The sequence below is a fragment of the Monodelphis domestica genome, chromosome 8 (assembly GCF_027887165.1).
Source record: "Monodelphis domestica isolate mMonDom1 chromosome 8, mMonDom1.pri, whole genome shotgun sequence".
Classification (NCBI taxonomy): domain Eukaryota; kingdom Metazoa; phylum Chordata; class Mammalia; order Didelphimorphia; family Didelphidae; genus Monodelphis; species Monodelphis domestica.
In genome coordinates this window covers 144456403-144480435 of record NC_077234.1, presented here as the reverse complement: position 1 = coordinate 144480435, position 24033 = coordinate 144456403, and the positions used below count along the sequence as shown (strand labels likewise).

General features: G+C 32.5%; 1 non-coding gene across 1 annotated transcript; it reads left to right on the top strand.

Annotated features, from left to right (window-relative positions):
- The first annotated feature begins 22670 nt into the window (after positions 1–22670).
- Positions 22671–22774, top strand: LOC130456033 (U6 spliceosomal RNA). The gene has a single exon (XR_008914310.1). It is a non-coding gene; the product is annotated as a U6 spliceosomal RNA (small nuclear RNA).
- The last annotated feature ends 1259 nt before the right edge of the window (positions 22775–24033 follow it).

Sequence of the window (24033 nt, the reverse complement as noted above, 5' to 3'; positions counted from 1 at the left end):
AGCCCACTGACTTCCTGTCATTATGTACTTTCTGAAGACAGAGGATATTAGGCAGTGGGGTTGCTATTCCCAGTCTCTTTCCTTCCTGTTGGTGACTGTGGTGGTAAGTGGAGATTTTGAACAGGCTGATTAGCCATGGGCATGTGGTTTTATTTTGTATCCCTGTTATTCCTTTATTTCTAATGATCATTACTAAATCTCTTCACATTTATTTTTTATTATTTGAGGTTAATTTTAATTTTTACATATAGTACTAGATATGCTAGCTATAAAAATTTTAAATTTGAAAGAAATAGAAGGAGGACTTAAAGTAGGCAATGAGGAAACTAACCTAACACTCTTTGTGGATAATATAAGCATATACTTAGAGTATCCTGGCAAATCAACTAAAAATGTAGTGGAAAAAATTAACAATGTTAGCAAAATGAAAGGATACAAAATAAACCCATACAAATTATCATCATTTCTATTTATTTCTAACAAAAATCTAAAGTGAGAGTTAGAAAGAGAAGCTCCAGTAAAATAATTCTAGACAATATAAAATATTTGGTAATCTTTCTAATCAGTGCCATTCCTATCAAACTACCAAAACAAAATAAAACAAAACTTTTTTTAAAAGAGAAAGAAATAATAAAATCATCTGGAAGAACAAATGATCAAGAATATGAAGGAAACTAATGAAAAGAAAATATAGTGGATGGTGGTCTAGCAGTACAATATCTTAAATTGTACTATAAAGCAGTGATAATCACAACACTTTGATTCTGCATAAGACACAGAAGGTTGGATCAATGGAATCAACTATGAGTAAATGGCCTCAGCAATTTAGTGTTTAATAAACTGAAAGATCTCAGCTTTTGGGATAAGAATTAACTTTGTCAATAACATTTTCAAAAACTGGTAAATAGTATGATATGAATTAGGTTTAACTCAATATCTTACACCCTATGCAAAGATAAATTCCAAATGGTATATAACTTCAACATAAAGAGTGAAATTATTAGCGAATTAGGTGAACATAGAATAGTTTACCTGTCAGATCTATGGAGAAGGGAAGAATTTAAGACCAAACAAGAGATAGAAAACATTCCAACATGTAAAATGAATATTTTTTCATTTTATTAATTTAAAAAGGTTTTGTACAAAGAAAATCAATACAACCAAGATTAGAAGGGAAACAACAAATTGGGGAAATATTATAACAAATTTGTCTGATAGAGGTCTAATTTCTCAAATATATGAGACTTAAGTCAAATTCATAAGAAACCAAATGACTCTTCAATTAAGAAATGGTCAAGGGATATGAATAGAGAGGTTTTAGATGAAGAAATCAAAGCTGCCAATAATAATATGAAAAAAATGTTCTAAATACCTCTTCATTAGATAAAATGCAACTCAAAACAACTGTGAGTTACCATCTTACACCTAACATATTGGCCAGTATGTCAGTAAAGGAAAATAATAACTGTTGCAGGGGATGTGGCAAAATTGGAACAATAATGCATTGCTGGTGGGGTTGTGAATTGATACAATCTTTCTCTAAGGCAATTTGGAATTATTCCAAAGGATTTAAAATAATATTTAAATTTAAAAGAATGCTTCTTGATTCTGCAATACCACAACTATGTCTTTATCCCCTGAAGAGATTAAAAAAAATAATGTATCTGTTTATACAAAAATATTTATAGCCATGCTTTTGTGTTGGAAAAACATTGGAAACTGAGGGGAATCCCATTGACTGGGAAATGGCTGAGTAAATTGTGGTATATAATGGTAATGGAATACTATTGTGCAATTAAAAATGATGAACTGAATGATTTCAGAAAGAACTGAAAGACCTACGTGAAGTGATGCAGAGTGAAACTGAAACATGTTGGGATAATCAAATGTAATAAACTTGGCTACAAATAACAATACAATGATACAGGACAATTCTGAGGAATTTATGAAAAAGAACTATTGGAGTAGAAATGCAGAAGAAAATATATGATTTATAATTTGTGATATACAATTTGATTTGGTTTTATGAGATTATTCCCATAAAAATGAATAATATAAAATAGGGTTTTAGTTATAATATATGTATAACCCAGTGGAATTGATTGTCAACTCCTTAAGGGATGAAGAAGGGAGTGAGACATGCAACATGTAACCTTGGAAAACAATGTGTAAATTTATTACTGGAATTAACAAAAAAAATTTAAAAATGTTCATTGAATAGCCACATAGCTGATCTATTTCAATTCTCCTCCAGTCAGGCAATCCTTGAAAAAAAAATTAGAAAGAATTTGTGTTTATAACCTCATGACAATGAAAGGGCATAATAATTTGATGCAATAGAAATAGCAGTATTTCAGTGAAGTTGTGATTTCATCCTTTTGGACATTCCTCAGAAAAAAATTCAAATATTTGTTTTGTCTGGGAAAAGGTAAAATCTATATAAATCTGAAATGTGAATTTGTATTAATCATTATAATGTATTTGGGGTCAATGACTTATCTGTGAAGAGCTTCAAAACTATGTTTTGCTTTTTCAAATCAAATATATTTGAAAAGTTACTAAATAAGGAAGGCAGTGATATCTTATTTAGCCCCATTAGTTGTATGCTTTCTCAAGATTTGGTCTTCTTTATAGACAGCTTGATCTTTAATTCTTTACTAATAAGTTTTGATCTTCAGTTCTGGCTTTTTATCAAAGATATTCTGATGCATGACTATTTAATTATTTAAAAATTCACATTACTGATAAATTTACCATATGCATCAATAATCACAGATAGCATTTATATAGCTCTTTAAGGTTTGCGAAGTGCTTTAAATTTTTTTTTCATTTGATCCTCACCATAACCACAAATACAATTATTCTTATTTAATAGATAAAGACAGTGAGACTAAAGATTGAAGTAAATTATATAACCAATATTTTTTTTCTGGAATAAGAATTGAAATAAGGATTTCCTGATGCTTGGTTCTGAGCCACCTAGATATCTTTTTTTTTTAATTTTATTTAATTAGTTGATTTAGAATGTTTCCATGGTTACAATATTCAGGATATTTCCCTCCCCTACCCTGAAACCCTTCCCAAAGCTGCCATGCAATTCTACTGGGTTTTACATGTATCATTGATCAAGACCTATTTCCATATTATTAGTATTTGCACTAATACATAGATATTTTTTCAATCATCATTATTTGGTAGAAGGACCAACTTTAATACATATATATATATGTATATATACGTATATATTTAATCACTGGGAAACCTTTTTGATATAGAACAGATGTCAGTGCATTTCAAAATGCAGCAGGTCCTGTACTTCTTTATTTTCTACTTCTTCACTTAACTAATTTTAAGTGAAATAATCATTTCCACTCTGATTCTTGCTTAGAAGATTTATTGCTTATTATTACAAATTTTTTTTCCATTATCTGTCTTGGAATTTGAAGATGAGGAAACCCCAATGTGGATTGTTGATAGAAAGCCAGGAGTCAGGAAGACATTGAGTTATAGCTTGACCTTAGACATAAGCTGTGTGAACCTTGGTAAATTATTATGTTTGCCTAGGTTTCCTTAACTAGAGAACTCAGAAAATAGTAGTCCTACTTTCAAAGGTTATAGTGATGGTCAAATGAGATATGTTTTCTTTCTAAATTAAATATTTTTTTTTCTAAATCACCTCACGTTTCCATGTGTAGAACAAGAAAATAATATTTGTCAAGCACTTAGAACAGGAGGAAAGGACAAAACATAAATAGGTATATAGATATATGAATGCATATATACATATACATGTTATATATATATATAAATATATATATATATATATATATATACATATAAATATCTATATACAAACAGACCTAAAAGAGAGAGGTTAATACTAAAAGAAATGGGAAAAAAACAAATGTGGGTAAATTCATATGTCACAAAGAAGCTCATGGCAGGAGGGGGGAGAATATCAATACACTGGAATGGTAAAGAGGTTGGAGATAGGAAATACTCAACATTTACGTGCTGTGAAATTGACCCAAAGAGGGAAGAACAATCCAATCCATTGGGGCAGAGAATAGATTTGCACCCTATAGGGGAGTAGAAGGGTAATTAATATACTGGTGGGGAGGGAAGCAGTACAAGGGAGGGAGAGGGTGGGGGGACTAATTTTAGAATAAAAATACAGGGAAAATAAAGGGGGGATAAGAAAGGAGTGAGATAGAAAGGGAAGTAAAATGAGGGTGGGAACTAGGGGGACTGATTAAAAATGAACATTGGTTTTGAAGGAAATAGAGAAAGAAGAAAAAGCAGGATCAGGAGTAGAAATCAAAATGCTGGGAAATACACAGCTAGTAATCATAACTCTGAATGTGAAAGGAATGAACTCACCCATAAAATGCAAGCGAATAGCAGAGTTCATTAGAATCCAAAACCCTACCACATGCCGTCCACAAGAAACACGCATGAGGAAGGTAGATGCACATAGGGTGAAAGTAAGGGGATGGAGCCAAATCTATTGTACATCAACTGATGAAAAGAAGATAGAAGTCTCAGTCATGATACCTGACAAAGCTAAAGTAAAAATAAAACAAGTTAAAAGAGATAGGGAAGGTAACTACATCCTGATAAGAGGCAGGATAGACAATGAGGAAATATCAGTACTCAATATTTAAGCACCAAATGGCATAGCCTCCAAATTTCTAAAGTAGAAACTAGTGGAGCTCAAGGATGAAATAGATACAAAAACTATACTAGTGGGAGAGATGAACCTTCCTTTATCTGAACTAGATAAATCAATTCAAAAAATAAATAAGAAAGAGGTGAGAGAAGTGAATGGAATCTTAGAAAAATTAGTTAATAGACATGTGGAGAAAAAATACATAGGGACAAAGAGGAATATACTTTCTTTTCAGCAACACATGGTACATTCACAAAAATTGACCATGTATTAGGGCATAAAAACATTGCAAATAAATGCAAAAGAGCAGAAATAATAAATGCAACTTTCTCAGATCATAATGCAATGAAAATAATAATGAGTAAGGGTTCATGGAGAGGTAAATCAAACATTAATTGGAAATTAAACAATATGATTCTCCAAAACTGGTTAGTTAAAGAACAAATCATAGAAACAATTAATAACTTCATTGAAGGAAATGGCAATGATGAGACATCCTTTCAAAATCTATGTAATGTAGCCAAAGCAATACTCGTGGGAGGGAATTTATATCTATGAGTTCATATAATAATGAACTAAGAAGGGCAGAGGTCAATAAATTGGGAATGCAAATTAAAAAAAAACAGAAAGTGAACAAATTAAAAATCCTCAGATGAAAACTAAATTAGATATCCTAAAAATCAAAGGAGAAATTGATAAAATTGAAAGTCAAAGAACTATTGATTTAATAAATAAGACTAAAACCTGGTACTTTGAAAAAAACAAATAAAATAAAGTATTAATGAGTCTAATTAAAAAAGGAAATAAAAAAACAAATTTACAGTATCCAAGATGAAAAGGGATACCTCACTTCAAATGAAGAGGAAATTAAGGCAATCATTAAAAACTACTATGCCCAATTATAAGACAAAATATATAGCAATCTAGGTGATATGGATGAACACTTACAAAAATATAAATTACCTAGACTAACAGAGGAAGAAATAAATTACCTAATCAACCCCATATCAGAAAAAGAAATTGAAAAAGCCATCCAAGAACTCCCTAAGAAAATACTCCCAGGTCCAGATGGATTCACAAATGAATTCTATCAAACATTCAAAAAACAACTAATCCCAATATTATAATAAGTATTTGACTGAATAAGCAAAGGAGTTCTTTTTTTTTAATTAATTTTTTTTTTATTTGAGCATTTCCAAACATTATTCACTGGAGACAAAGAACATTTTCTCCCCCTCCCCACCTCTCCCATAGCTGACCATCAGCAAAAATCATCAATGGGGATAAATTAGAATCCTTCCCAATAAGATCAGGAGTGAAACTAGGATGCCCATTATCACCCCTATTATTTAACATTGTACTAGAATCACTAGAATAGCAATTAGAGAAGAAAAAGAAATTGAGGGTATTTGAATTGGCAATGAGGAGACCAAGCTATCACTCTTTGTGGATGATATGATGGTCTACTTAAGGAATCCTAGAGAAACAACCAAAAAGCTAGTCAAAACACTCAAAATCTTTAGCAAAGTTGCAGGATACAAAATAAACCCATATAAATCATCAGCATTTCCATATATCTCTAACACATCTCAGCAGCAAGAATTAGAAAGGTAAATTCCATTTCAAATCACCCTAGACAAAATAAAATACTTAGGAATCTATCTGCTAAAACAAATACAGGAAGTATATGATCACAACTACAAAATATTCTCCACACAATTAAAACTAGATTTAAAGACTCGGAAAAACATTGATTGCTCATGGGTTGGATGAACTAACATAAAAAGAAATGACAATCTTACCCAAATTAATCTACTTATTTAGTTTCATACCCATTGAGCTACCAAAAAACATTTTTACTGAATAAGAAAAAAAAACATAAAAATTGTATTTGGAATAACAAAAGATCAAGGATATCCAGGGAAAACATGAAAAAAAAATGTAAAGGTAGAAGGACTTGCAAACCCAGATATAGATCTCAAACTATACTATAAAGCAGTAGTTATCAAAACAGTTTGGTACTGGCTAAGAGAAAGAGGATCAGTGGAATAGACTTAGGGTGAATGACCTCAGCAACACAGTCTATGATAAACCCAAAGAATTCAGTTTTTGGGACAAAAATCCACTATTTAATAAAAAAACTTCTGGGAAAACTGGAAGGCAGTGTGGGAGAGATTAAGTTTGGATCAACATGTCACAAAGTTAAACTCAGAATGGGTGAATGACCTGAATATAAAAAAGGAAACTAAGCAAATTAGGTGAAAACAGAATAGTATGCTTGTCAGATCTTTGGGAAAGGAAAGACTTTAAAACCAAGCAAGAGCTAGAAAAAAACACAAAATGTAAAATCATTAATTTTGATTACATGAAAAAGTTTTTGTTCAAACAAAACTAATATATTCAAAATTAGAAGGAAAGCAACAAATTGGGAAACAATCTTCACTACAAAACCTCTGACAAATGTCTAATTACTCAAATTTGTAAAGAGCTAAACCAGTTGTACAAGAAAATCAAGCCATTCTCCAATTGAAAAATGGACAAGGGACATGAATAAGCAATTTTCATTTAAAGAAATCAAAACTATTAATAAGCACATGAAAAAGTGTTCTATATCTCTTATAATTAGAGAAATGCAAATCAAAACATCTCTGAGGTATCACCTCACAACTAGCAGATTTGATAACAAGACAGCAAAGGAAAGTAATGAATGCTGGATGGGATTTGGCAAAGTTGGGACATTAATTCATTGCTGGTGGAGTTGTGAATTGATCCAACCATTCTGGAGGGCAGTTTGGAACCATACCCAAAGGGTGCTAAAAGACTGTCTGCCCTTTGATCCAGCCATAGCACTGCTGGGTTTGTACCCCAAAGAGATAATAAGGAAAAAGAGCTGTACAAGAATATTCATAGCTGCGCTCTTTGTGGTGGCAAAAAATTGGAAAATGAGGGGATGCCCTTCAATTGTGGAATGCTTAACAAATTGTGCTATATGTTGGTGATTGAATACTATTGGGCTGAAAGGAATAATAAAGTGGAAGAATTCCATGGGGACTGGAGCAACCTCCAGGAATTGATTCAGAGCGAGAGGAGCAGAACCAGGAAAACATTGTACACAGAGACAAATACACTGTGGTACAATTGAATGTAATGGACTTCTCCATTACTGGCAATGCAGTGACCCTGAACAACTCAGAGGAACCTATGAGAAAAAACCTCCATCCACATCCAGAGGAAACACTGTGGGTTTAAAAACACCAAAGAAAAACAACTGCTTGAATACATGGGCTGAAGGGATATGGTTGGGGATGTAGACTGTAAATGAATACCTTGTGTAAACAACAACATGGAAATAGATTCTGATCAAAGACGCAAGTAATAGCCAATGAAATTGCATGTTTGTTGTGGGAAGAGTGGGTGGAGTGGATGGAGGGAAATAATGTGATTATTGTAACCAAGGAATAATGTTCTAAACTGACTAAATAAACTTATTCAAATGAAAAAAAAACAAACAAAAAAAGTTTTCAACTAGAACCTCTCTTCCTTCTCTCTTTCTCTCAATATTTTTATTTGTTTTCACACATAATTTCAATTGATCATAGAGATCATATTAAACTGCTATGTAACAGGAATTTTTTTAGGACTGAAAAGGAAAGACAAACATAAAAAAAGTTCTTCCCTGAAGGAGTATTTATAGTCTTTTCGGATCAACAACATGAACCAGATATACCTTTTTCATCTCCATCATTAAATATATTTAGCTATTCACTACTGGTTCTCCTACCTAACTTGCCAATCCTTCTCTGACTCCTTTCTTGGATATTTCTTGGATGATAGCTTTGATCAAGTAACAATAGTAGAAATTAATATTACAAAAAATATAGAAGTCACACACTTCCATGAATCAAAAGCATATAACAGTTATATGCAAACTGTCTTATAATTTAATACAGTATAAGTGCTAAGATAAGAGTTTATAAGACTTATAAATTAACTAAAACCACACTTAGTTCTACACTGGGAGCACAAGGAGTCAGAATAAAAATTGCTCATGGCTATACCTACATGCGAACAAACAAGGCAGAATTAATTAGATTAGAAATCAAGGTTGGTCAGCTAACTCTCATGTTCTCTGGGTTTAATTTTTTATGTTTGGGCTTAATAATTAATTGGTGGTCACCAGGCATTTAATTTCAAAAATTCCAAAATGAATTACTAAAATAGAATGGAATTTAATGTAGTTTAATTTTACAATACAGGGAAGATATTAATGAAGAGAGAGAAAAAAAAATAACCCTGGTTTCCTCTGAGCCAGGTAGAAATTCTAAGGCCCTAACTATGGAAAAGTAGCCTCAAGATGATGGGCCTTTCTCATAGGTTCTCATCTCCAGAAAGGGTAAGAAAACTAAGTCATCCTTTACATAGTGACCATCTAAAAGGAAAGCAGTTTGAGGTCTCCTGCAGGAGGTCCTCCAGGGGTGCAGTTCCACAGCCAAGTGTCTACACTCCAAGTCTGAGTTTTTGTCTTCCAGTCTCTCCTCTGAATGACTCTTTTTCATTCTTGATTCCCCTCGTGTGCCTCTGTTTCCTCTATTTAAAGACATTTTTCTCTTGTGTCACCTCCCCTAAATTTTTACATTTACCAATCACAGCAGATGCTCCTCTACAGGACTTCCCACTCAATGTATGAAAAGGGTGTTCACACCTTTTTTAGTTAGTTATACCTTTTGTGGTTAGTTAACACCTTTTTTGGTTAGTTTACTTTTTGTAGTTAATACATTTTTGTAGTTAAAATGGGTAGATCTACTTTAAATATTGAGTTAATACTTTGGGGATTAAAATCTAAAATTAGATAGGGGATAACAATTCAATCTTCACAATAAAGGAAGAGCTAAGTACCTTCATTATTACAATCAGGAGATAGACAAATCCAATCTTCATACCTCCCAGAAAATTTTTTTTCATTTATGTGGGTAACAATAAATTAGCTATTAATTCCATGAGTTAATTAGTGATTCATCTTTCTGTATTACTTCATTTCGTGTTTTAGTCTATTTCTACTGATTTAGTTGCCATTTATATAATGATGACTTTAAAATCTACATATTCTATCCTTAAATCTTTTCTGATCTTTAATCTTGCTTCTCCTACTGCCATTCAGATAGCTCAAATTGGATGTCCAGAAGGCATCTTATATTTAATATGTCTAAAGTAAAACTAATTCCCCCTCTTAATCCTCCCCTGCTCCTATCTTCCATGTTACTATGGTGGTCAACTTTATCCTCACCTTCCATTATACCAGCAACCTAGGCATCATTCTAGATTCCTTATTGTCTCTCATCTTCTCCCTGACATATGTTGCTAAAAATTCTTAATTTTCCTTTGCTACATCTATTCTTAGGACCTCTTCTCTCCAATGAAACTGCCAGCACTCTAGTACAGGTCTTCATCATCTCATGTCTTGATTATTGCAAACCTGATATTGGATCTGTCTGCCTCAGGTCTCCCATTCCAATTCATTCTCCATTCTACCACTAAAGTGATTTTCCTAAAGTGCAGGTCCAAAAATGTCTCCCTACCTCCTCCAATTATTAAACTCATGCAAAATATTCTATTTGGTATTCAAAGCCCTTTACAAAATATCTTCTACTACCTTTCCAATCTTTTTTTTTATATTTTACATCCTGAAATGTACTCATTGATGCAGTGACACCAGTATCATGATTGTTCCACAAAGAACACATTCCATATCTCACCTCCAGGAATATTCTCTGGCATACATGCCTAGAAACATCTCCCTTTTCCACTCTGACAATTGATATCTCTGGTTTTATTTAAATTCCACTTAATATCTTTCTTCAAAAAGGCATTCCCAAACTCTCTTAATAACAGTTTGCACTCTGTCCTAATTATTTTTAAATGTAATATATATATATAGATTTTTCATATATTTATTTGCATGTATTCCCCAATTAAATTTTAAGCTTAATTGCCTATTTTTGTATCCAAAATTTGTATATAATTTGAATCTCATTGTTCCTGACACAGAGTAAGTACTTAATACTTATTACATGATTTATTGGTTGAAATATATACAGATGCAATTCTATTTGCATATGTTTACATGTGCATGTGTATAAGTTAATAGATCTATTGTACATGCTTACACATGTATATATATATATATATAGATATAGATATATATGTGTACATGTGTGGGTACATATGTGATATGTATTGATACATAATTATTTTCTTTGTATATATTTATATATACCTTCATATATCTATAAATAACTATTTAAGCGCAGACACATTTTACATTCCTCTTCCTATCTATGGGTAGATGAGTATCAAATTTTATCAAGAGTCCTTTGGAATAGTAGTTGGCCATTTGTTGATTTCACTTCCCATGTGTTTAAAAGTTTTTTTTTTTCCCCACAATATTGTTATTGTACTTTCAGGTGTGAAGGCAAGATGGATATCTCACCATGAGAATCCTCTTCAACCATGATTAAAATATCACCACAAAAGTAAGAAAGGAGTGAAACAACCAACAAGGAGACAGAATGAAAAAAAAAATCAATAAAAGAAAAACCTAAAAGGTAGGCAGAGATTATCTGGGAAACTGGGGTAAGAGGAAATCAGAGACAGCAAATGGTTTCAGAAGGAAGGGAAGAGCAAGCCAAGAGCAATCTCCACCCCCATGCCCACTCAACATCTTCTGTCCCAGCTTTGGAACCTAAATCCAAGCCAAGATTCAGATCCTGAGATCCTGCCTGGTAAATAGTGGTATAAGTCAACCCATAGTCTAAAAAAATTCAAAGCTATGGAGATGTCCAGAGTCCCAATACAGGGAAGCCTGGGATTAAGGGGGCTGCTCCATGTGGGTGGAGAACAAAACCAGAATTTCCAGTCTGGGCTTGGGATAAGGACATAGTAAAAAGTTTGGGATGGCTGATAGTACTAAGTATTCAGTACTGATATTTCTACCTAAAGCTCAGGGCAGAGCTCCAAAAGATAGGACACTCAAGGGTCTGCCTGATTAGATCAAGTACAAAGCAAGACCAAAAAATTGAGCCTAAGCCTGGAAGTAGACTTTGATCAGCCAGCTCAACAACAGAGTATGATCAAAAGCTTAATTCTAAGCCTGAAACAAGTCCTTAAATAGTCAGCATTTCAATGATCAATTGAGTCAGGAGGAGTAGGGGGTTCTCAGACTTCTCAACTCTCAGACCATCACATCATCTTCCCAAGCCTACCTATAATTAGATAGGAAAAATGAACAAACAACAAAAAAAGTTCCTAAGTATAGAAAATGTTTATGGAGACACAGAGCAAGCTACATACACAGAAAGGGAAAGTAAAAGCAAAGGAAACACACACAAAGTAAAAAAGAAAAGCATGCATTGGATACAGATTCTGGATTAACTTAAAAATGACTTAAAAAATTAAGAGAGAGAAGAAAAATGGGAGAGAAAAATGAAAGTGATGCAAGAGGAAATGATTCAATTAAAAAGGAGGACTAAATACTGATAGAGAAAAATCAGGCCTTAAAAATCTGAATTTACCATCTTAAAACTAATGATATCATAAGAAATCAAGAAACATTAAAGCAGAATGAATTGAATAAAAAAAAACAGAGGAAAACATGAAATATCTTATTTTTTAAATGACCTATAAAATAGAACTAGGAGAGACAATTTTGGAATTATTGGAGTACCTGAAAGCCATGATCAAGAAAAAAAAAAAAACCCTGAACATCATATTATATGACATTATCAAAGATAACTTCCCAGAGATCCTCAAACAAGAAAATAAAATTGAATTTGAAAGAATTCACATATCACCTCCAGAAAGAAATCCTCAAATGAAAACTTCCAGGGAATATAATAGTGTCATAAATAGACTAAATCTGGTATGGACCAAGATGTTATAATAATTGTACCTGCCAGTTTTAAACTATTTACTGGTGATTGATAGAAGGCAGAGGTAGTTTAATTCAATGCTTATTTATTTAATTGAGGTAGGGAAAGGCAATAAGAAGCAGTAATAGGTTTTAGTAATATGGTAGGAAATCTATTAATCCTTAATACTAAAAATGTCTAAATAGCACAACACCTCCAAAACTGGCTCCTTACAGAGCTTTTTCTTGTCTGAATAACAGACCTGACTTAGCTACACTCACTGTCTAAATTTTAAATTCTATCTTAATGCCTTATACTAGACAATAAACCTTAATTTATAATGAATTCTAAAGTAATTTATAAAATCTTCCTTTAGAGAAACTGAATCATCTTCTCTCTCTCTTAATTGTTTCTTCTTGTCTCAGCTCTGCTCTGTCTGTCTTAGTTTACACAAAACAGCTCTCTAGTGCCCTCATGTTCTGAAGAGAAATACTTCAATAAACACATTCTTTCTCTTAGCTCAGTATGAATATCAAATCTCAAATTGAACTGCCTCAAATAACAAACAAATCTCATTTTCTGTCAGAGAATGACCCAGCCACCAATTGTCTCCAAAACAAGTCTAAGAGATTCGAACCAGAACTCTTAATGCTAGGCTTCTTAAAGAGTCTTCTGTAAGTTCTGTGGGTTCTTCCTCTTAAAAGGAACAGTATAAAAGTGGACAAACCATTTCTCTTATCTGAAACCTGTTAAAATTTGATCTCTTAAACTCAGCCATTCAGTTGCCAACTGCCAAAAAAGCAAGGGTGAAGAACATGGTTTTTAATGCAGGGGGGAATGAAAAACAGACTAAAATATTTTTCTCCATGCAGATTACAGATTAGGTTAATTAAGACTTGTACTTAAAAACACATTGAATTCCAATTCAGTATGCTTAGAATGATATAAAGCTGATATTCTATTAACATTTTTCATTTATATTAAAAAACTAATTTTGACTTCCATTTGTTCAAGAATGTCTTTCACTGGTTTTCCTTCCTCCATTTTCCTTTATTTTCCTCCTTCCCTTCTTTCCCTTCCCTTCTTCTTCCTCTCTCTTTATACTCTTCTCCTTAGTATTGTGAAGATTGGATTTAGCAGTCTCCTGATAGTAACAATGAAGATACGTAGGTCTTTCTTTATTGTGAAGATAAAATTGTAATCTCCTGATTTTAACAATGAAGGTACTTAGCTCTTTCTTTTAGTGAAGCTAGAATTGTAAGTTCAATCTTTTTTTTTTTTTTAGATTTTAACTACAAAAATATTTAAAGTAACTACAAAAGGTGTACTTAACAAAAGAGATGTTAAATCACCCCAAAAGATATAATCTAACCAGAGAAGGTGAGAACTAAAGAGTGGGCAGTCCTGGAAAAAAGCATCTGCTCTGATATGTAGACATGAAAATTTAGAGGAGGCGATACAAGAGAAAAAGATCTTTAAAAAGAGGGCCAAAAGGAAAAAGAAGAGATCATTCATTCAGGCACTGACTCAGAGGATCAACTGGAAGACAGACCCTTCAGGAGTGACCAGAAGGCAGACACTCAGACTCCTTTTAGACTATCATCATTGGTGAGTGAAAATCTGACTTAGTGACCCCAAAATTCTGGAGGCGTGAAACCTCCAGGTAAGGCCCATCTTCCTGAGAGTTTCCTCTGCCTGGGGATTAGAGATTCTAACTGATATCAGAAGAAGCCAGAGTTTTGTTTTTTTTTCCTCTCTCTCATTCCTTAATATCTTCCTTCTATTGTAAATAAACAACCTTCATTTTGGCATTTAGAAATTAAATCCCTGGTGACCACCTAATAATATATTATTAGTCCAACCACAATTAATTTAACAGTATGATCTCTGTCTCTGTCTCTATATCAGTCTCTTTTATATTGCTTTTTAGAGGATTTTGTTCCCTCCCCCTCCCAAGTTCCCTCTCCTTTTCCCTCCTTTTTTCTTTTCTCCCCATTCCTCTCTTTTCCCTCATATAAGAGAATATATATATATGTTTGTACATTTACATGAATATGTATACATATGTCTTTCTTTGAGATAATATATGCTTATGCATATATATTTATTCATACATACATATTCATATATCCTTCATGCCTTTCGGAACAAACTGAAAAATTAATATTGAGACATTGATTGTTTCTCATGTAGTTATAAAATACTTTAGATCTTTTCAGTATTATTAATTTTACTTCTTGCTAATAATATCATGTATGTAAATGAGGTAATTGGAAATATTTCCCTAGAAATATTTACCTTGCAATTGATAGAACTGTACTCCTATAAGATTATTTGACTAAAGGATTTTTTATTTAAATGAGATATAAATGGAGATATAAATACTTACCATATTTATCTGAGCTGTTAGAAATATATGTTAACTGAAAGTAATTAAGATTTTACATCTCTGCTTTCCTAAATTGTCATCCCATGAGGGATTTAACATTAGAGTCCAGTAAAATCCTTTGAATATGTTAGTGTTTATTTATGTATCTTTTATATGTGTATATAAATATATATATGTGTGCATGTCTACAAACATATGAAAACATACACAAAATGAAGAGGGCATTAATGTAGTAAAATTGTATGTATTCTTTAATCAAAATTAAAATCAAAAGATTCCTTATTTTCCATAAACTCTTGATATTTGAATAATCAAAGTAATTTTCATCTCATTAATCCAGACAAGTACTTCAATTTTATACTTTTCAGTTATGATATTTATAGGATTATTCAACCTAAAAATTTCTTGGTCTGTGAAATTCCATTAAGATACATGAACCAAGATTGAAGAAGATGAACCAAGGTGGGAGTGGGGGATTAGAGGAAGAGGGATAGAGAGATAAGACAAGAGGAGAAGAGAGTAGGAAAAAAAAAGGAAAGGAGAGCAAAGGTATGTGTTATCCAGGACAAGGCACTTAAATGCAATGCTATAGTAATTTCTCTATGACTATATAGGTTAAAGAATTATAGGAACAGCATCAGATCTGTATTCATTTTATTTTTCCTCATGAGAAGTGGTCTTATAACAATAGATGTATAGGTCATAATAAAAATAAATTAATTTAAGTGCTAGAATATATTCCTGAATAAAATTGACATACATAGATATTAATTACATACAGATGTTTTTTATATAAAATATTTTTAAGGTCCTTAAAATAGAGAATATAATTTATAGAGAAAATATATACGTAGAGTTTCCAAATTTTAGTGTAATTCAAGGTTTTTTGTTTGCTTGCTTGTTTTTGTTTTTAGGGAGGATATTAGTATCAAGGTGTGTATTAATTTACATGCATGTATATATATACAGATATTTATGATTCTCTACAGTGCATAATTGTCTCTTCACTATATAGTTTGGTATTATTCAAAATATTCTTGGAAACAAGGAAGAGGAGAAAAAGGAGTATTTTTCCTTGTTTATTCAAAAAGACTCATAGGAAAACTACATTTCAGTAAGAAACAGACTATTGCTCAAAAGTTCACAAATTATGCATTATTTACATATATAAATTTCAAAGGTAAATCAGTATTGATAAATTATATAGTTAATTTTACAAAATGTCAACCAGATTGCTTAGTAAACATTAGAAAATGCTATCTTCTTCTTAGGTCTTGTTAAACAAAATAACATAAGGCAGTACAATAAACAGTTTAAAAACAAAAAAAAATCCTCAATAATAACTTATTTATAATAATAAAACAAGAGAGACAAGGAGAAATTTTAAGGAACTTACCTTTCAAAGAATTCTTAATAAATCAAGATATTTATTCTGTAGAAAAATGATTTAGGTAAATTCATTGATTTAGAAATATTTGAAATTATTTACCAAATATAATGCTATTTTAGCATAAGCAATAGCAGAGAAGATGAACACAAATAAACTTGGAAAGTCTTATCAAAAGTGATGCAAAATGAGCAGGATATCCACAACCAAAGAAGGAATAAATGTAGTTGTACTTTTAACTGAAAACATATTTTTGGCTTTATTTCTTTCATTATTTTTTCTCTAGTGAAAGCAATATGTGTCTTTTTTCACAGGATTAATGTAGAAATATTTAAACAACCTGTATCATGTAACATGTCTTCTTGGAGAGAAGGGAGAAAGAAATAGGTGGGGGAGCTAGAATATGGATTGCAAAATATCAGAAATTAATATTGAAAAATTGCATTGACATGTAAACTGGAAAACTGTTATAATTAAACTAATTATATTAGCAGAATTAGGAAAACATTGTACATTGTACCAAAAACAGTATAAAATATCAACCATAAATGAGAACTATTATCAATAATGCAATGATCCAGGACAACTCCAAGGGATTCCTGACAAAGAAAGATTACCCATCAAAGATCTGATAGAGTCTGAAAATAGATTAAAGAATAAAATTCTTTATTTTATTTGTTACATTTATTGTCCTTAATGTAAATAATATTATGTTTCTTTTTTCACAACATGAAGAACATAGATTTGCATATTATATAATAACCCATGTATTTCCTATATTATATTACCTGCCATCTTGGGGAGGAAACAGGGATAGAAATGAGGGAAAAAGCATGGATAGCAAAATGATTATTATTTGATCTAAATGAAATATAAAATATTTAAAACTAATAAAACATTTTGCCTACAAAATGGTTTTTGAAATAAATTTTGGATTCTTAGCATGATGTCTATGAGCAATGGGAGCTTCAAATAGTCAAAAGGATAAAATAACACCAATAAAATGAAAATCTGTTTCAATGTGATGATAAAAATTCTAAAGAAAGGGTAATTTGTATTTGATGACTCACAGCCTATCCTCTTCATATATTTTCCTCTTTTAGTATCTATTGTCCACTTGCTAACATTCATATACATAACATTTTACAGTTACAAAATAATATGACATGTATTAACTAATTCTATCCATATTTTCATTCTAGGAAATAGGCAATGTAAATTATTCTTTTCATTTTACAGAGACATTTACATTTAGTTCTGTCATTTAATGAAGAATCCAGAGCCACTAAATGGTAAAATTGGGGCTCAAACCCAGTTTTCCTATTTCTTTGCTAATTACTCTTTCTAACATATCACAATGCCTCTTGATTAGTCATTGGTACTATAAAGTCTATTCCTATCACTTTTGTTCTCCAGGAAAGTCTTTACTATCCATCACTTGCATCTCATTGTATGTTTAATATGCTGTGATGGATCTAGACCTGGGAGTCTACATCAAATACTGACTGGATGGCTCACTATTGTACCTTTGCCGCCTGACCGCAAAAACAAAGACGACAGAGAGACTCATCCTGGAAGCTGTCTTCGCAGATGACTGTGCTCTCATGGCCCACCAAGAAAATCACATTCAAACCATTGTGGACAGGTTCTCTACCGCAACAAAACTGTTTGGCCTAACTATCAGCCTCAGCAAAACAGAGGTGCTGTTTCAACCTGCACCGGGGAAGCCAACTAACCAGTCATCCATAACTATCAACGGCACACAGCATTCTAACGTCAACACTTTCAAGTACCTGAGCAGCACCATCGCCAACGACGGATCCCTAGACCACGAGATCAATGCCAGGATCCAAAAGGCCAGCCAGGCACTCGGGAGGCTGCGTTCCAAAGTCCTCCAACACAGAGGTGTAAGCACTGCAACAAAGCTCAAAGTGTATAATGCAGTGGTCCTCAGCTCTCTCCTGTACAGTTGCGAGACATGGACACTGTACTGGAAGCACATGAAACAGCTGGAGCAATTCCACCAACGCTCTCTCCATTCAATCATGAGGATCTGATGGCAGGACCATATCACCAACCAGGAAGTCCTCGACAGAGCCAACTCCACCAGCATCAAAGTAATGGTCCTCAAAACCCAGCTATGATGGTCTGGACACGTCATCCACATGGACCCACAGCAAATACCAAGACAGGTATTCTATGGTGAGCTGTCAGCTGGACTCAGGAAACAAGGCTAACCAAAGAAAAGATTCAAGGATCAGCTAAAGTCCAACTTGAAGTGGGCTGTCATTACACCAAAGCAACTAGAACTTGCTGCCTCTGACATAAGCAGCTGGCATACCGACAGTAACCATGCCGCCACCACCTTTGAAAATGAATGACGTCGACATCTTGCCGCTGCGCGTAAACACCTACACCAGGCCAAAACCGCACCTCCTGTAACAACTGGCGTTCCATGCCCCATGTGCCACAAACTTTGCACCTCAGTCTTTGGACTTGAAAGCCACATGAGGGTACATCAATAGATGATAATGCACAAAGTCAATCGTCATTCTTGGTTTCTGAGAGACTACTATGATATATAATACATATTAGTTAGTATTAGTCAAAGTGGTACAGTTGGGGAAAAACAGTATTATATTTACGAGAATCATTAGAGACAACAGCGTACAATGAAATTGGGGTTAGAGGATCTGACTCCATGTTTTGGCTCTTTTCCTTACTATATTGCTTAAAGCAAATTGCAAACTTTCTGATCCTCAGTTTCCTTGCATGTAAAAATAGGTTGGTATAAGATGACATGTTATATTCCTTATATATCAAAATACATGAAGCTCTTATTTGAATCTCATTTCTAGTTATATAATGAAGGGACATGTTATCTCTTGATATGGCTATAACTAGGACAAGGCAACTGGGACTCAAGATAAAGGTATTCAATTCATAGTGTACCAGCAACATTTGCATCATAAATGAACTTAGAATTTAGTTAGAATGAATATTTATTTATTGAGAAAAGGGAAAAGATTCCATACCTCTTAAATTCCACTTTCCAGTTTTCTACTTATGACCCATTAAGTTGTATCACTATATCCCATATTCTCTCCTCATGAATGCTGATATCCTTTGATTTTTTAATATCCACTCTGTGACTTTTTAATATAAAAATTAAACATTTTATTTTCCCTTAATTATGTTATATCCACTTTCAATAGATTTTTTTTTCAAAATAAAACAAAACGAATGATCTATTGAAAGATGCAATACATATTGCTTATTGAAATTATGTTTTGTGAAACTTGCTTCATGCCTGTTTATAAAGTGGTAGGTACTATACTGCCATTGATCCAGTAATTTGGGGACACACTTAGAAAATTCATAAGAGGAAATCAAACCAATTGGTCATGTCTATAATCCATGCACAGATGACTTAAATTTTTCTCTAAAGCTATACAAACAACTATTTTTCTTTTCTAGGTAATTTTGATTATGAACTAAGTTATGATCAGAAATATTGTTTTAATGAATCAGTAGGAGAGTAACTAGTTAAAATAATATTTTAACACATATGTCAAGAACTAGAATCTCAATGAAATAACTAATTCAACCAAATTCATGTGGATTCAGTTTTAGTTTTGTCAGTTTATAATATACCCATTTGAATGATACAATCATATTGAATTCTTTCTTATGCTGTTTTAAGTTGCTCTTAAACACTATTTAAGAAAAGACTTTGGGCCCAATGCAAACAACATATTTTATGTAGATGCTCTATTTTAGTTTCTTGGAATTTGGAATTTTTAATATAGACAAGTATATTCAAATATTATCATGCCAAAATATGAAATTCCCTAATGAGCTCAATTCACATGTCTAACAGGGATTCCCATTAATTGTAATTTCAAATAATTACCTTTATAAAACTGAAAAAACTGAAAGATGAGATACAATCTCTTTAACCCCTTTGATGGGCCAAAAAAGCAAGAAAAAGAGAAATACTGAGGCCTCTTAACTGACATGCTTAAGTAAAATAAAAGGATTAATGCCCTAGTGAATATGTTTAATTTATAGTTGAGATGGTAGGTTTTCATATTACTCATTTGTCCATTCTTTTGATCATTTTGGAAGAAAATCATAATGGGACATGCCATAGATTCCTCAAATTGCTACAGAGGATCAAAAGGGGTGATATATAAATGAACACTGAAAAAATGTTTTATGTAAATGTCACAACAGTAACTGAAATAATGATCAAAAAGTCTTTGCCTGCATAAGGTTGACTATGATGAAAATGTAAAAAGAAAAGGAACAGATAAGTTTTCAGATGTCATTTTCTACTGGACATCAAAAGAAGTATTAAATTGTGTAAAAAGAATTGGTCTTGGGGTCAGGAAATCATTTATTCAAATACTGTGCAAATACCACCTCTGTTGCTAATTGTATTGCTATTCAGGTCTATTAAACGTTTTTGCTTAATATATATGAATATAAATGTAATTATATATATATAATTAACAATTATATATATATATAATTAAATATAAATGAATATTCATCTTGTGGATGTTCACCATTGTTTATCATAGGCTTTTGACCATTGATACAATTTTCTGAATAACAAAACTCATAAACCAAAATTATGTTCACTAATAATTGATGAATGCTAGTACAAGATCTAGGCAATTTATTTATCTTATAACTAATTTTCTTACACAAAAAATTTTAAGAAGATATATAAAGGTAAACAGTCATCTCTCTGAGTCATAAAATCTTATAATCCTGTTATTGACACCAGTTCCTAGAAAAGCAAATACTATTCCTACTTTTACAACTGACTGTATGATTGCTTCTTTATATTTATTCAGAATCATGAGATAATAAAGGTGTGTACTTGTAAAATTTATAGCAGGCAGTCTTAAGCTAAATTTTCTTATCTATTGCAGTTAATTAACAACTGGGAATAGGCTTTCTAACATTTTAGTTACATATTCTACTGAAAGTATTATATAAGATGAATTAGTTTTGTTCTAAATTATATAAAAGGAAATTAAATGAAATGGAATGCAACTTAAGTTCTTCAGAAAGCATTGAGTTAATATGGTTCCATCTGTTGTTTTCCAACAAGCAAGATTATTCATTTTCCATTGTCAATTGTCCACTGCAGGAATATAAGATGGTGCTGGATAACATAAAAAATTGTACCATGATTTCAATAATTCCAAAATGCTTAATGCCAAAAATCCATACTTAAAGAAAACCAAACACTTTTATACTTTTAAATAATTAAAGCATGCCATTACAGTAATTAAATGGATTAGGGTGTCATTGTTTTGATTATTATTTCCATTGATATTTATCTCACCATATCATGGCTTATTTGGTTCAATTTTCATCCATATTCTATCATGAAGTCAACATTTGTGTTCCAAACAGCATGGTAACAGGCTTTTTATTCTATAGATCTTAAAAAGAAACCAATTCCTCTTACTTTTTCCTTTTACTAAATGATAAGCACATATTGTCATGGTATATTTCTTTTACTGACAACTATGACATTGACCAATTAATTGATCAATTAATTGACATGTATTTTACCTGTGGAAGTACTCATGCTGCTAGTCTAAGGTGGAACCAATATGGTGTACTAGATGAATGGAAATCTAAATTTTGCTCTGAAAATCCTTCCTAAACAACCTAAAATAATTCCAATAATTCAAAACAGATACTGAAATGTCAGAACCAACAGGTGATGAAGTGAAGCAACTTTCTTAATAAAGTAACTTGGAAGGAAGGCATAGAATATCTATTTCATTGGGTTGAGAAGGAAATGCATCCAGTAGCAAGGCTGTACCAAAGAGTATGCGCTTAATGCAACACCAAAAATTCATACCACACTTGTTGCTCAAAAATATGAACCTGGACCAAATCCAATTTTGAGACCCAAAGACTCTGCCTAAGCCAATAGCAGATCATCCACTCCCACCCCTTGAAGTTCCAAGCCCTGACAAAAGCCTGCAGTGAGCCTCCAGATTTCATTTCAGGATAGTTCACAGTGCTCCTGTTATAAACCAAGAGTGAGACTGCACTGTAAACCCAGCACAAGGCACTATGCCTGGCAGGTATGAACCCAGAGTGAGGCCAAGAGCCCCTGTAGAGTCTTGAGGTAAGGCCCTAAGTCTCAGTATGAGGTAACACAAAATGATTTGAGCCCTGCAAACCATCAATAATCCCTGGATGAGCCATAATCAGCAATAGTAAGTGGTATTCAGACCTTCCAGGACATAGACTATAACACTACCTTGGAAGAACTGAAACTTTGTGATAACTTTAGCATTATATATACTAAAATTGGAATGATACAGAGAAGGTTAGCATGGCCCCTGTGCAAGGATGCCATGAAAATTCATGACACATGACATATATTTTTTTTTTCTGAATTGAAAGATCTGAAGGCTTGGAATGTAATATTCCAGAGGCAAAGGAACTGGATTACAACAAAAATCACCTACCCACCAAAACTAATTACATTATTTCGGAGGAAAATATGGTTATTTAATAAAATAGAATATTTTCAAGCATTCCTGAAGGGGAAACAAACAGAACGATGGAAAAAAAAACTGACATGGAAATACAAAATACAAAAAACTTAAAAAAGTCAACAAAAGAGAAAAAAAATTAAGGGACTGAATAAGGACAAATTGTTGACATTGCTATATTGAAAGATGACATTTCTAACTCTTAAGTTTTTATCTTTATCATAACAGAAGAGGTGTACTTAGAAAGATGATGTGGTAGTAATCTGTTTTGTATGATAAGCAAAATAAAAATATCAAGAGGAGAAAAAGAGATTTGCATTAGGAGATATGGAAAGAGAGGTGAATGCAGTAAATTATATTATATAGAGCAGAATACAGTGGAACAAACACACATAACTATTACAATGGAGGGGAAGATCAAGGTGTTGACAAGTAATATTTAAAACATACTTTCATTAGAATTGTATCAGAGAAGAAATAACAGCCAGATTCATTGGAGTATAGAATTCTATCTTAGCCCATATAGAAGTATAAGGAGAATGAGAAAGGTGGTTTTGGGAAGGGAAGTAATATAAGGAAGAGGGAAATTGGGGAGTTTATTAAAGACCCTTTAGAGAAATAGAAGGAGAATAGGAAGGGTGATTGTGGGAAGAGGAGTGATGTAAGGTGGAGGAATGGTGAAAGTGATTAAGAGCTAAATACTTGTATGGAGGGACAAAATGAGAGGAGAAAGGCCAATGTTAATAGAAGAAAACAAGATGGAGGGGGAATATATAGATGGTAATCATAATTGTAAATGAAAATGGAATAAACTGACAAATAAACAGAAACAGATAGCAGAGTGGATTAAAAACAAAGAATCTTACAACATATTTTACAAGAAACACAATTGAGGCAAAGGTAAACATACACAGAGTAAAGATCTGGTGATGAAGCATAATATATTGGTTTTTAACTGAGATAAAAAAAATCAGGAGTAGCACTCATGATCTCAAAGAAATTTAAAGCAAAAATACATTTAATTAAAAGAGAAAAGGAAGGGTCCAGGTAAGCATGGCTGCAGAGTAGGCGTGGCTCGCTTCATCTCCTCAGACCCAACCACAGAGATGACCTCAAAAGACCCTCCCAAAATAAAAAACAACCATCAT